General features: G+C 40.3%; 1 protein-coding gene across 1 annotated transcript in view; it reads left to right on the top strand.

The window, feature by feature from the left end:
• Positions 1-14,833, top strand: part of LOC121358005 (transcription factor RFX3-like) — a 96,088-nt gene that overhangs the window by 49,074 nt on the left and 32,181 nt on the right. The window lies entirely within an intron of this gene.

Consider the following 14,833-nt stretch of genomic DNA (forward strand, 5'->3'; position numbering starts at 1 on the left):
TCCAATGCTCAGTCACCTGTGCAGTCACCTGCACAGTAAAGTTCTTCCTAATGTTCAGTTGGAACTTCCTGTGTTCCAGTTTCTGCCTGTTGATTCTCATCTTATTGCTCAGCACCACCAAGCAGAGCCTGGCCCCATCCTCTTGGCACCCTCCCTTTAGATACTTATATACATTGGTAAGATCACCTCAGTCATCTCTTCTCCAAGCTGAACAGGTCCAGCTTCCTGAGCATTTACTCATAAGTGAGTTGCTCCAGTCCTCTAATCATCTTTATAGCTCTCCACTGGACTTGGTTGAGGATTTCCATGTCTCTCTTGTACTGAAGAGCCCAGAACTTGACATAGCACTACAGATGTGGCCTCATCAGGGCTGAGTAGAGGGGCAGGATCACCTCCCTCCACCTGCTGGCAATGTTCTTCCCAATGCACCCCAGGATGCCATTTGCCTTCTTGGCCACAAGGGCACTGATGGCTCATGGGCAGCTTGTTGTTCATCAGGACCCCCAGGTCCTTCTCTGCAGAGCTGCTTTTGAGCAGGTCACCCCCAGCCTGTACTGGTCTCTGGGGTTATTCCTTACCAGGTGCAAGACTGTGCACTGGCCTTTGTTGAATTTCAGACAGCTCTTCTCTGCCCATGTCTCCAATCTGCTGAGATCCTTCTAAATGTCAGCATAGCACTCTGGAGTATCTGCCACTCCTCACAGTTTTGTATGGTCAGCAAACCTGCAGTGAAGGCACTCTATTCCTTCATCCAAATTATTGATGAATAAGCTAAATAATACTGGACTCAATACTTTTCAGGACAATGCGTTTCATGATCTCACAAGGCTGGAGGTGAGGCTGACTGGTCGGTTCTTTCCAGCGTCCCCCTTTTTACCTTTTTTTTAAAATGGGTATCATGTTTCCCTTTTTCCTGTCACCGGGGTCGTTTCCTGACTGCCATAACAAATATAATGCAGAATGACTTGGCAACTGTATCAGCCAATTCCCTCAGGACCCTGGCATGCATCTTGTTGGGTCCCATGGACTTGTGTGCACTCAGGTTCCTCTGGTGGTCATGAACTGTTCTTCTCCTATGATAGGAGGGACTTCTTTCCTCCAGCTACTGTCTTGAGGTTCGGGGCTTTAGATATGTGGGAAGAGAGATTTTCACTGAAATCGGAGGCAAAAAAATTGTTGAGTACCTAAGCCTTTTCCATGTCAGTTGTCACCAGTTCTCCTGTGCTATTTATCAGGCTGGAGAAGAGAATACATTTTCTTTAATCTTTCTTTTCTGGCCAACGTACCTGTAGAAGCCCTTCTCATTCTTCTCATCCCTTGACAAATTCAGTACCAGCTATGCCTTAGCTTTCCTGATCCCATCCCTACACATTCGGGCAGCATCCCTATATTCTTTCCACGTTCCCATGTCCCTGTTTCCACAGCCTGTGCATTTCCTTCTCGTACTTTAGGTTTTACCAGGAGGTCCTTACTAGGCCATTCTGGTTTCCTGCCTTCCTTGTCTGATCTCTTGCATGTGGGAATTAAGAGCTCTTGTGCTCTAAGAATAATGTCCTTGAAGAGCTGCCAACTCTGTTCAGCTACTTTATCCCTGAGGGCAGTTTCACAGGGAGTCCCATCCACTAATTCCTTAAACAACTGAAATTTTGATCTCTTAAAATTGAATGTCCTGACTCTACTCTTCACCTGGCCCATATCCCTCAAGATTGTGAATTCCACCAGGGCAGGATCACTGCAGCAAGGGTTGCCACCAGTCTTGAGAACTCTAATTAGTTCTTGACATCTTTAATTAATTTAAGGCTCTTGATATATAGGGTTAAACTCATACAAGCAATAGTAAATTGAAACCTAAACAGTTCAGCTTAAACTGTGACATCAAACACATGGTGCTTTAAATTTACTAGAAGATTTAAATAAACCAGGTAAACTAGAGCAACACACGAGTTCAATTTTTCTTATATTTACCTGGTGCATTTCACTTTTAATCCTAATTCTACCTGCACCATCATAATATTCTTTTTCATACTTGTATAGACAATTTAAGAGATCACAATAATATGTAGCCAGACCTGCTTCTTAATGCAATACTCATCAAGTGTATTCAAATATTTTGAATTAATCTTGGATAATTTTCACATGAAGACAAATGAACCAGGCATGGGCTTTTTATAACCTCTGACACTTTTGCCATATCAATATTTAGTTCTGTTTCACTGTTTACAATAACTTCATTTTGTTTTATTCACTGTCACTAATAAAAAAAATATATTTTTGTAACTAGCAAATTAGTTGTAACATTGATACAATTTTAGCTCTTCCTGATAATTCTATTAATACATTGTAGCAATTTGAAATTATATCACATGTATCCTACTTGAACGATGAGTTTGGGTGGGTTACTGGTGGTTAATGTCAGAGGACTAGCAGCTACAGCAAAGACAAATTAGAAAATTAACTCCCCTATAAATAATAGAATTTAAATCACCCTGCACTTTTTACTATATGTAAATATTTTAAGGATTGTTCTGATAAAATTTGCATTGTAATACCAATGTTTCCTAATGTCAAAACTTTCAAAATGTGTATTTAGTTATTAAATTAAAAAATGTATTATGCTTGTCAGCCTGGAAGGAACTCCCATCTATTAGCTGTTTTTTCTAGCAAGCATTAGGGTTGATCTGCAATCAGTTATTCATCAGTCATCACTATCCATAGGAACTATTGACTCAGAAATGTACCCTATTTCAGTCATGCTTGTGCGCATCAAAAGGTACATGGAAATAAAAACAAAGCCAATATGAATTAATTAATTAGTTAATACTCCTGAATTCATTAATGAATACTCCTGGTATTAAATACAGTGTGCTAAGCATTCTCCTAATGGAAAAGAAAGCATGGCACCTTTCTAAAATAAATCATTTGATAATGGAGTGGGAGAAAAAGAATAAGAGCCACAAATAAGGAGGGCCAATGGTAATGTCAAATCCTGATAGTATAATTTTGGAGGAAGTATGTGGTGTTATATTTTAGTTAAATGGCATGCTCTGTCTCACCCCTCAAAAATGTACGGTTTATTCCAAGCCTGTGATCCTCCCCTGAAGTATCATGTGAGGCCCCCTAAGCTGTATGTTTGCTGGTAGCAGCAGGCAGACAAGGAGACTCCACACAGCTTCTGAGGGTGCTAATTAGATGAGGGTTTATTGGGGGTCCCACCACCGGGAGCAGCATGATTTCTGAGGGAGAAGGGGGCAAGGGGGAGGGAGGGGGAGAAAAGGAGAGCCTAGGGATAAAAGGGGCCAAGAAAAGTCTCATCTCCCTCGCACAGCTTAACAGGGAGATTCAAAGTGGGCGCGGAATAAGACTTGGACCAATGGGATTACCGATACATGATACTTCAGGGGAGGATCACAGGCTTGGAATAAACCATACATTTTCGAGGGATGAGACAGAGCATACCATTTAACTAAAATATAACACCACAGAAGTATAGTTCTTTTAAGAGAAAAAAAAAATATATATAAATGTGTAAGCTTCCATAGCATTATTTTAAGCTGGAGTAGTTGTGATTTGGAAAGTAGTTTGAAATGAGATTTTATTTATTCAAACAGCCAACCTCTTTCTAGGTAAAGGAATTTTTTCCTTTTTTCCTCACCCCTCTGGTAATTGGCAGAACAGTTTTTATAGCTGAATTCATCCTAAAAAGGACAAACTGCTTCAGAATAAAAAATCAGAGATACGTGGATCTTTATGTTATATTGGAAAATTAAATCACCTAGTCTGACCTTTTAATCATACAGGCCTGACATTTTTATTCAAATCTTCTTCTGTACACAGTGACTTGTTTGGTGAAAAAGGCATTCAGTCTAGGCTTCCAAACACAAGAAGGTGAATAATCTGCTTAATCAGTCAGTCAAATGTTCAAGTACTATCACTGTTAAAAATGTTGGCCAATTATGAATTAATTAGTGGGGTAGAAGTTTAGAGGATTTGGGGGGTCTTGTACTCTCATTAACCTCTGTCCCCCAAGACTCTGCCTCCTGATTCGTTCTGCTCCATATCTGTGTAGCATCATGACTTGTTTCCATCCCTTCCCAGGAAAAGAGAGAAGTTTTAGTGTTGCACAGTAGATAGAATTACATATGTCCTACTCTGCCCCTGGGAGCCCCACACAGTCACCACTGGATTTCCAGAAAATCCCCATGAGACTAAGGTCAGACACGCTTACACCATTTACATTCTGGCCTCATATGCTTATATTGCTCATTTCTCTCTAGCTTTCAGCCATTATCTTTTGTTGTGTTAAAAATTTTAAATTGCATTTAAAAATTAAATTTAAAAAGCCCTGTAGCACCTAGTATTTTGTTTCTAGTTTTGCCTCTTAATGTATTTATTCAGTAGATCACATACCTATATCAGCATGCTGTATTTAGTGTATTCATTACAAATAAATTGTTTCTGAAATAACTCTTTGTGGTGGGTTGGCCTAGCCACCAAGTGCCCACCAAGTCACTCTCAATCCCACTCCTCAGGTCTGTTTTACCTCTGACCATAACTGGTGAGTGATCTCCCTGTCTTTATTTCAACTCATAAGTTTTTTGTCATACTTTTTCCCCCTGTCTGGCTGAGGAGGAGTGTTAGAGCAGCTTGGTGGGCACCTGAAGGCCAGCCAAGGTCAACCCACCACATTTTCAAAGGCAAATCATACTTGGTGAAATTATTTTAATTTATTGCCAATTAAACAGAGCAGGATAATGAGAAATAAGAACAAATCTAAAAACACCTTCCACCCACCCCTCCCTTCTTCCCAGGCTCATCTTCGTTCCCAACTTTTCTACTTCCTCCCTCAGAGAAGCACAGGGGGACAGGGAATGGGGGTTGCCATCAGTTCATAAACTTTGTTTCTGCCTTTTCTTTCTCTTCATGTTCTTGTCCTGCTCTAGCATGGGGTCCCACCCACAGGAAACAGTCCTTCATGAACTTCTCCAGTGTGAGCATTCCCACTGGCTGCAGTTCTTCACAAACTGCTCCAGAGTGGTTTTTGTTTTTCCATGGGGTGAAGTCCCTAAGGAATGGACTGCTCTAGCATGGGTCCCCCACAGGGTCACAGGTCCTGCCAACAAACCTGCTCCAGCATGGGCTCCTCTCCACAGGCCACCATTCCTGCCAGGAGCTTCCTTTAGGGCACATTCACCTTGTCCATTGTGGGGTCCTCCACAGGCTGCAGGTGGATATCTGCTCCACTGTTAACCTTCATGGGCTGCAGAGAAATCTCTGTTCAGATGCCTGGAGCACTTGCTCCCTGTGGCAGCAGCTCTCTGGCCACAGAGAGCAACACATAACTTTCCCAGGCCTTTCTGGGGAAGGCTGTGAGAAGATCAGAGAAAAAAAATGAGAAACAATTCTTATCTTAGATTGCTGCACCTGTTATTGTGAACATGTAGAATGTGTTGTGGAGATTTGTTTACCAAAGGGTGGTTTCTTAATTAGCCAATGGTGATGGTGTTATGATTGGAGGACCAATTAAGTCCAGGTGTATCGTAACTGTCTATAAAAGCAATAAGTTTCTTAATAATAATATATATAATAAAAAGAGATTAATCACCCTTCTGTAAATCATGGAGTCAATACTAATTATTACCCAGACAGGGGCCCATTACAGCAACAGCTCCCCTCTTCCTTTACCAATCTTAGTAGCTGCATAATTTTATTTCTCACATATTCTCATTTCTAGCTGCCATTGTGAAGGGTTTTTTATCCTTTCTTAAATATGTTTGCACAGAGGCTCTAGCAACATCACTGGCCCAGATTTGGCCAGTGGCTTGTCGGTCTTGGAGCTGGCTGGAACTGTCTCTGTCATGAGAACAGCTTCTAGCATCTTCTCTCAGAAGCCATCCCTGCACTGCCAGGTCTACCAAAACCTTGCCACATAAACCTAATACACTCATATGGAAAACTATTCTCATTATTAAAAAAATGGTCAAAGGAACACAAATATATTTTGTTTCTGAGGTATTCAAAATTTGATATTGCAGATGCTACTGAATCCCTGAAGTGAATTTCTGTCTGTTCTTTTTCTTTTCTTCTGTAAAAATGTATAAAGTCAAACATGACTAGCCACTGCTATCATTACAGTTCAAATCTTAGTGGCATGGTGTTACCACTTTTCTAGAGTGGTGGATTTCTATGTGTCTCTTGTGGTTTAACCCCAGCCAGCAACGAAGCCCCACACAGCCACTTGCTTACTCCCCCATCAGCAGGATCAGGGAGAGAATCGGAAGGGTAAAAGCTGGAGAACTCATGGGCTGATATAAAGACAGTTTAATAGGGAAAGGAAAAGCCTCACACACAACAAAGCAAAACAAGGAATTAATTCACTGTTTCCCATGGACAGGGAGGTGTTCAGCCATCTCTAGGAGAGCAGGACCCTATCATGCATAACAGTGACTTGGGAAGACAAATGCCATCACTCCAAATGTCTCCCTCTCCCCTTCCTCCTTCTTCCCTCCACTTGATATACTGAGCATGATGTCATGTGGTCTGGAATATCCCTTTAGTCAGTTTGCCTCACTTGTCCTGGCTGTGTCTCCTCCCAACTTCCCATGCACCCCCAGCCTCCTTGACAGCTTGGCAGTATGAAAAGCAGAAAAAGCCTTGACTCTGTGTAGGCCCTGTTCAGCAATAACAAAAACATCTCTATGTTATCAACCCTGTGTTCAGCTGTCGGGGTTTGACACTGGTTAAAACGCCAGGCACCCACAAGAATCATAATGAAGGGCTCATGAGTTGAGATAAGGACTGGGACAAAACAGCCTGAGGGCAAAACAGGCTCAAACAAAGGCATAAAGTAAATTTATTATTAACAGAGTCAAAGAAGAATAATGAGGAATAAAATTAGCCCTTAAAATACCTTTTGCCCCCCACCCCCTGCCCCTCCCTCCTTCCCACCGACAGCACAGGGAGATGGTGTGGGTGTGTTTGGTCAGTTCGTCACTTGAGATCTTTCTTCAGTTCATTTAGGGAGAGGAGTCTCTCTCTTCTGCTATGCTGTGGGGTCTTTCCCATGGGACACAGTTCTCCATGAACTTCTCTAGCATGGTTCTAATTTCACGAGTAGCAGTCCCACCCAAGCTGCTGTAACATGAGTCCCTTCCACGGGCAAAACAGTCTTCCCAAAACTGCCATTGCGTGGGCCACTAGTCCATGGGGTGTAGTCTTTTAAGGATAAGCTGCTCTAGCGTGGAAGCAAGGGCCCTCTTTTTCTATCTCTGTCTCTGGAAGCAAGAGCCCTCTCTCTCTGTTTGGGTCTCCCACTGGATTACAGCTTTTTTAGCATCCACCCGCTCCAGTGTGAGTACCTTTTCCCACAGGCTGCGAGCAGATCTATGCATTCCCCCATGGACTTAATACATCACAGGAAGACTGTTTTATTATAGTCCTCAACATGGCTTGCAGCACCTCCTCCCCCTCTTTCTTTCCACTGACCTTGGTGCCATCATGTTGTCTTTTTCCACTTCTTCACTTCCTCCTCTTTCTCTGACTAGGAGGAAAAAACTGCTGCTTGTAAGTACCATAGCCAACAAATTCCACCAGTTCAAAGATTTCTGCAGGATCTCGCAGCACCAAGAATTTGATTTCGTCTAGATTCTGCGTCGGGGAATCGCTCACCATGTTTCCACTGCTAGCCACGCGGCCTGGCCGCCACTGCGCAGGCAGTGCCGGCCACTGTGGTGCCGGTGCCATTCAATGCCTCTCTTCATGCGGGGTGCTGAAAAGGAGAAGCCTCCACCACCAGGATCGCCCCTGGTGGCGGCGCCTCGCCACCCCTTGGATAAAGCTGTGCCTACGCTGTTTCAAATTTTCTTCTTAAATACATCATCACAGAGGCGTTACCAACCTCTTTAATATGCCAGCAGCATGTTCATCTTCAGAGCCATCAGAGATTGGCTCTGTTGGGTATGGTGGAAGCTTCTAGCAGCTTCTCACAGAAGCCAGGTCTATGGCTCCCCCTCCCCCGACTACCAAAAACCAGGTTGTGCTAAACCAGCACATCAGCACAAATCCAAAACAGCCCCATATCAGCCACTGGGAAGAAAATTACCATACCTCAGGCAAAACCAGCACAGTGTCTAATTAGACAGATAGTTTGTTCTAAAAGTGCCAATTAATTTATTGCAAATTCTGTCTTGTCATATTTTTTTCTGAATTAAAAAAACAATTATCTAAACTTTCTGCTTTGTTTCTCAATCCTGATTTCCTGATGGAACTAACTCTTGTGGAAGCATACAGCTCTTGCTATATGCTTTTTAGCTCAGTGGAGTGTGCCTGTTTTAGAAATCATATATAAGCTTGTCAAGGTTTTAGGGAGATTTTGGAGTCTGTACCATAACTGGCAGATCAACTACAGGGCGGCTTAGGGGTTTAGAATCTCAAGTGCATGAGAAAGGTGAGGTATACAGACTACCTTTTGATTCATATAAAGGGATTTTATTGAAGAGAAAGAGTGGAATTGATAATTTGACCAGCCATTTGAAACATTCAATAAGGAAATAAAAATGGACACTGAATTGTCTTTTGAGAATTTAGGGAGAAAGGAGTCATCTAGTATAAACACCAAACATTTTGAATTTTTACCAAGTCATGGATGTTATGTATGCTTCTACTTCATATGTTGGCCCCATGTGTTGTTTTCTGATCATAAGAAATATTTATATTTGTCAGTCAATAAGCATACCCTGTGCACATGCAGAGTACTGAAGATAAATGTGATGTTTATTTTATGAAATTTAATGGATGCTCATAGCATCTGAAATACCCTCACATCAACATCAGAAAACAGACAAAATAATTAATGCCCCTATCAATTTCTCCCAGCTTTCCTATCTGATTAGGGACAGAAAAGAAGTCCTCAGACTAATTAAACATTTCAGCTGGGAAAGGTGTGAATTTCGGAAGCCATTATTTTCTTGAACTTGTCCATCTTCCCCTTAATTATTATATTAGTTACAGTATTCTGTTTTGGAAGGTAAAGAGAAATAAAACAAGTGATACAGTAGCAGAGACCACAACTGTGTCTAAGTCTGTCTGGGGATTACCATAAATTTCAGTATTTTCATTATTTGACTACTGTTCTTACTGAAGGGGACAACACTGTTCCAGTAATTCATTATTTTCTCTCTTGTTCTCCTTTGAATATGAGCTACCTCCTGCTATTTGTGCATCTAGTCCAATATAAACACTTCTAAAGCTTTTCTGAGTTCTTTTAAAGTTGGCATATATAAAATACCAGATATATTTCATTATCGTTTTGTGTGTATGTACAAAACTTTTTTTCACAAAAATTTAAAACAATTGGGTTTTTTTCTTGTCTTTCAATTACTTTTTCATTCTCTTGAGCAAAATCCAATATAACCTAGTAAAAGCTCTACAACAGCTGCTTAGTCTATGAGAACTTTCAAGAGAATCACATTTTTCTGGGTGTTGGACCTGTGAGTTCTCTTTAGATGGTCACTGATGCTTCATTTTCAAGTCTTTGCATCTAGGCGAGTTTGTCTGCACAAATCAAGGCTCTGGCATGAGTACCTCTTCAGAGGACAGTAGCATTTGTATGAATGCACTGTTTTGAAATATAAATGGAAAGTGATTTGCGGAAAAAAACCCCTAACTCCACAACTTGTAAAAGTTGTAAAGCTGGTATGTTTAATACAGCGCTGGACGCATGTGGGGATCGTTCCCCCCAAAGGACATGCACGCCCCTGAGAATTTCCAAACTTTTTTTATCCCTCTTACTTGTACATATGTATAGAGTTTCACAATAGGTTCATGCATATTCATTTTACTGGTTTCCCATTACAACTTGCAACTAGTTTTTATCAGTCCTTGTACAGAGAGAACTCTCTGGTCACCCTGTCCCTCTCTTGCAGCCTCAGCTTTAGCTCTCGGCTTTGTTTCAAAGTTCAAGGGGCCCCCCCCTTATCTTCCTTTTAGCTTGGAAGTTCGCATTCTTTTTCCTTGGCTGAGGCAGTTTTGCGAGCACAGGCAGTCTTGAGCACAGCAGAGTTAACAGACTAAACAAGTTAAAACAGCATATTTAATCTATGCAAGCAAGCTACAGACTAAATAATTCAAAACGGCACATTTCACCTAAATCCTAAATGGATTTCTACCCTGTTAAATTTCCACTCTGTTTCAAAAGGATGCTGGAGTTCTCATTCATTTATCATATAACACTTTAATATAGTGATGTGCATAGACCTTTTTTAGGATTGTCAATGAGAAAGTAAGAATTGTTACCAGGAAAAGCTATAACAGCAAATACAGTTATTATTAGTATTCAAGACTTCATTAGCTGTGCTGAATTTATTTTTTTTAATAAATTTTTGATGAATTGATAATTTCTTCACAACTTCTTTTGTATTTTACTTGGCTTAAAGCCTACAATGGCAACATTTTTTAAACAGATAAAATTAAAATTTGCTAAATATATAGCAGATAAAAATTAAAGGGAGCAGATGAAGTTAAAAATAGGTGCCTGTGTAGAGACATGGACTTCTTTTGGACATGAGGCAGAGGATGTCTATAAGATATCATGAAAAGTAGTCTGTTTTACTGTCAGTGAAGAGGGGTTTAGAAAGGCAAACAAATATAGATAATGAATTAGAGGATGTCCATTTTAATTTCAGTAACTTAGAGCTCAAATTTCTGAGGACTTTTTTTTCCTTATGTCCTGACCTCCTCAGGACAACTTAAGTATTTTGTGTCAAATACTTGAATCATGAAGAAAATAAGTTTTCTTTGCCATTGATTTTTAGGAAGTTTTTCAATGTGAATTGGGGATTTTTAAGTGTTTTTCTACGTATATACTATAGAGACATCTGAGATGTTAATGTATATGTTCATCTGATAAAATGTTAATGGACAAAAAGACTTTAAAAATAACAGTTAATAAGATTACATAAAGGCTGAACATTGTAGGATTTAGTTGACATATAATAATCACAGTTTTGAATTTATTATCCACAGAAATGTTCTACCCTTCTCAACCATTAATGACTACGGCAGATAGAAAATTAGCATTTTAGAAGGCAAACTGAGTGAACTGACATAGAAGTCTAAAATCACAATTCCCATTATTATCATGTTGTCATTTCCCCACCCATGTTTATATTAACATGTACACTCATGATTACATGTATTAGTAATTAGTAATGCAGATATGTTTAACATGCTTTGGTTGGGGATGCTGTGGGAATGATAACTTTTTTCAGTTATCAGTCAAAACATATTACTAAATTACTTTTCATACAGAAATGGTTTTTCAGTGAGAAGAAATGTATGACTGATCACACATTCAAACTGATTGGGGTGTGATTTTTTTTATCAATTAGCATTCCAGTTGTTAAATAGGCCTGTAACTTCTGATTGATTGTCCTTAGAAATGTAAGGAATGTAATTAATTAACCTCGATATGTGAATAATATAATTTCAACAATATGTGCATAATTTCAAATGTTCAACTTATTTTTGTATTTTTTCCAAAATGTCAAGGCTACAATTAAAAAGAAAACCCCACTATTTTGGATAACCACTATTTAATTTGGGATATATGATTAAAAATACTTGCCATTAAAGTTTTGTTACTTCCCCAACATGCAGGGGACTGTTTCACATAGAACATTTTGAAAGCCTGAGGACTCAAGCCTATCAGAAGCTTGGGATTTTTAAAAATAAAATAAATTTGAATGAGAGAGAACCCAGAAGTAGCTGAAAGTTTTCAAAATGAGCCAGACAAATGATTCCTTGTCTAGAAAATCTGCTTTCAGGGTAAGCCATTAACTACATGTTAGAGAAGGTTAAGAGCTGCTTTGTCTATGGTTAGGTCCCTGCATGGGAAAAAGTTACCTGATGGTAAAGAGATATTTCAGTAGCACATTGTCCTGGTTTAAAAGACAGATGTCTGCCAATGAAGGCAGGAAGCCCCCCTGGAATGGAAAGATGACCCTCTCCCTCCAAATTATTATGACTTTGAAATTACGGGGCTTCCAGGCAAAGATATGGGAAAAGGAATAACAGCTCTTTACTAGACTATATATATATATATGACAAAACAAACAACAGCAAGAAAAAAAAAAAAAAAAAAAAAAAAAAAAAAAAAAGAAAACCGAATGACAGCCTTTTCCCATCTGTTAAGCGAGTTTCCCTTTGGTGTAGTTATGACCACAACCAAGCAGGGGGGGCTGTTGGCTCATGTCAAGGTGGAGAGGCTACAGCGACTCCCCTGCGGCTTCAGAGGGTGGCCAATGCAAGCCCTGAGCCTCCCCACTGAGTAATGGCAGCCTCAGAGAGAGAGAGAGAAAGTGTGGGGTGGGGAGAGAGTATGGTTTTCCCCGGGTTCTCATGTGCACGATATGGTATCCCGGTGATGGCAGCAGCTGAGGTTCCAGTTAAATCAGCAGCTCCGGAGAAAGGGAGGGAGGAGTTGTGTGTGTGGGGGGGGGTCCGGTTTCCCCTGAAGCACCCATGCACATAGGCATGGGTCTTCCCAGTAATGGCGAGTCCTGAAAAGTCCCCATCAACTGGCAGCTCCTGCAAGCAGCAAGAATTCCCCAGCAGCAAGTGTCCAGCACCAAAACCACCTGCACTGCCCTGATCTCAGCCCAGCTAGTTGGTTCCCCCCTCAGCAAGCCAGTGCCCAATTCCCGATTCCTGCCGTCCCTCCCCGAAGCTTTCACTGGAATGCAAGGGTCGTTGGCCAGTTCTTTTGTACCTTAATTGCCCGTCATTCATTTTCCCATTTCCTCTCAGTGTCCCCCTTTTCAGGTAACAAATGGGAGAAAATTCGCTGAAAAAACCAAACCCACAATACAGGTAAAGCTTAAAAGGCAACTCATCAAAATTTAGACAAGGAATACTGCACAAAATGTTTAATAACGAAAATAATTACTATTGGAACAAGTTATGTTAGAATATGATGAATACTTATAATTTCAAATATAGATCAAAAGTCTTTCTGGAAGACCTGCTCTAGTTCAGTAATACTTCATGAAATTAATGAAAAGTGAATTAAGGGTGAATTTTAGAGGCAATGAACACTTCTTGACCTACATTATTCAAAAAAAATAAGACAAGCTGATCATAGTAATCATTAAGATCTCTGGCTTTAAAATCTATGGATCTGTGGCCATGGGTATGCTGGCAACACCAAGATGAGTGGTACAGTTGACACACCTGAAAGATGGGATGCCATCCAGAGGGACCTGGACAAGCATAAATTCTGGGCCCATGAGAACCTCTTAAGTTTTAACAAGGCCAAGTGCAAGGTGCTGCACAGGGGGATGAACTGATGGAGAACAGCCCTGCTGAGAAGGACTTGGAGGTGCTGGTGGATGAGACACTGGACACAAGCTCACAATGCGTGCTTGCAGCCTAGAAAGCCGATGGTACCCTGGGCTTCAACAGAAGCAGCATGGTCAGCAGGGTAAGGGAGGTGATTCTGCCCCTTTACTTCACTCTGGTGAGACCCACCCTGGAGGCCACCAAGATTGATCAGAGGGCTGAAGCACCTCTCCTCTGAAGAAAGGCTGAGAGAGCTGGGGGTTGTTCAGCCTCGAGAAGAGAAGGCTTTGGGGAGACCTTATTGTGGCCTTTCAGTACCTGAAGGGAGCCAACAGGAAAGCTTGAGAGGGACATTTTACAAGAGCATGTAGTGACAGGATAAGGGGGAATGACTTCAGACTAAGAGTAGGTTGAGATTAGATATTAGGAAGAATTCTTTACTGTGAGAGTGGTGAGGCCCTGGCACAGGTTTCCCAGAGAAGTTGTGGCTATCTCATCCCTGGAAGCATTCAAGGCCAGGTTGGATGGAGGTCTCAGCAACCTTGTCTAATGGAATGTGTCTCTGCCCATGGTGGAGAGGTTGGAACTGGATGATTCTTAAGGTCCCTTCCAACCCAAACCATTCTATGATTCTATGATTATATATATATATATATATATATATATATCTTCATAATTTATGATTTTAAAAAATTGGTTCTTTGAACAGGTCACAAAAACTTGTCTCAGTGAAGTGAGAAGGTAGTGTAATAGCTTGAACGAGCAGCAAGGCTTCAGCCCTGTAGTACTGCTGTAGAAAAGGTATTGTCAAAGAGTGGAGTGAGATTCAGAATTATGATTTAAATTATGCATGATGTTATAATATCATGCTAAAATGGGAGAGTCTATGGTTGTACTATATAGTGAGTTGATCTTAGTATGATGAAATCTTAAACTTCTAATTTTTAATATACAGTATCCTTTTAAATTTGACCTTTTCTGTCTGATTGAATAGTTTGACTTAATAGTATTTTCTACTGATGCAAGAAAAAAAAAATCTGTGTTCAAACATTATTTTTGCAATATTTCTTGCATACTCATCAGATCTAGTATGCTTTTATCAAAAGGCATATTTCTAATAGTAAACAGTTGTAAGAAAGACTTCCTTTTTCATTGAGTTCCTACAGTAAGAATACTACTTGATTAGTTTATAAAAAAGGGGAAACCACATTTTATTTATGCACTAAGTGAAACATAATCTAAAATATTTTTCAGTTTTGTGCTGCATATTGAGTGAACTCAGTAATGCAATTTACCAGTATAAACTCTTTGGATAATAGTGTAATAATTTAAGAAGTGTAGGGAAGATTTATTTTTAAACTGTCAACAGTGGATATAAGTGGTTTAAAATGTACAGATGCTGTTCCATTGCTTTTCTGTCTTTTCCATTTAATGTGGGTCATTATGTGCCTTCTTTTACTGTACATCCCATTGTCTCAATGACTTTCAATGTTTTTGCTAT

This window comes from Pyrgilauda ruficollis, unplaced genomic scaffold (assembly GCF_017590135.1).
Source record: "Pyrgilauda ruficollis isolate IOZ18807 unplaced genomic scaffold, ASM1759013v1 scaffold364, whole genome shotgun sequence".
Lineage (NCBI taxonomy): Eukaryota > Metazoa > Chordata > Aves > Passeriformes > Passeridae > Pyrgilauda > Pyrgilauda ruficollis.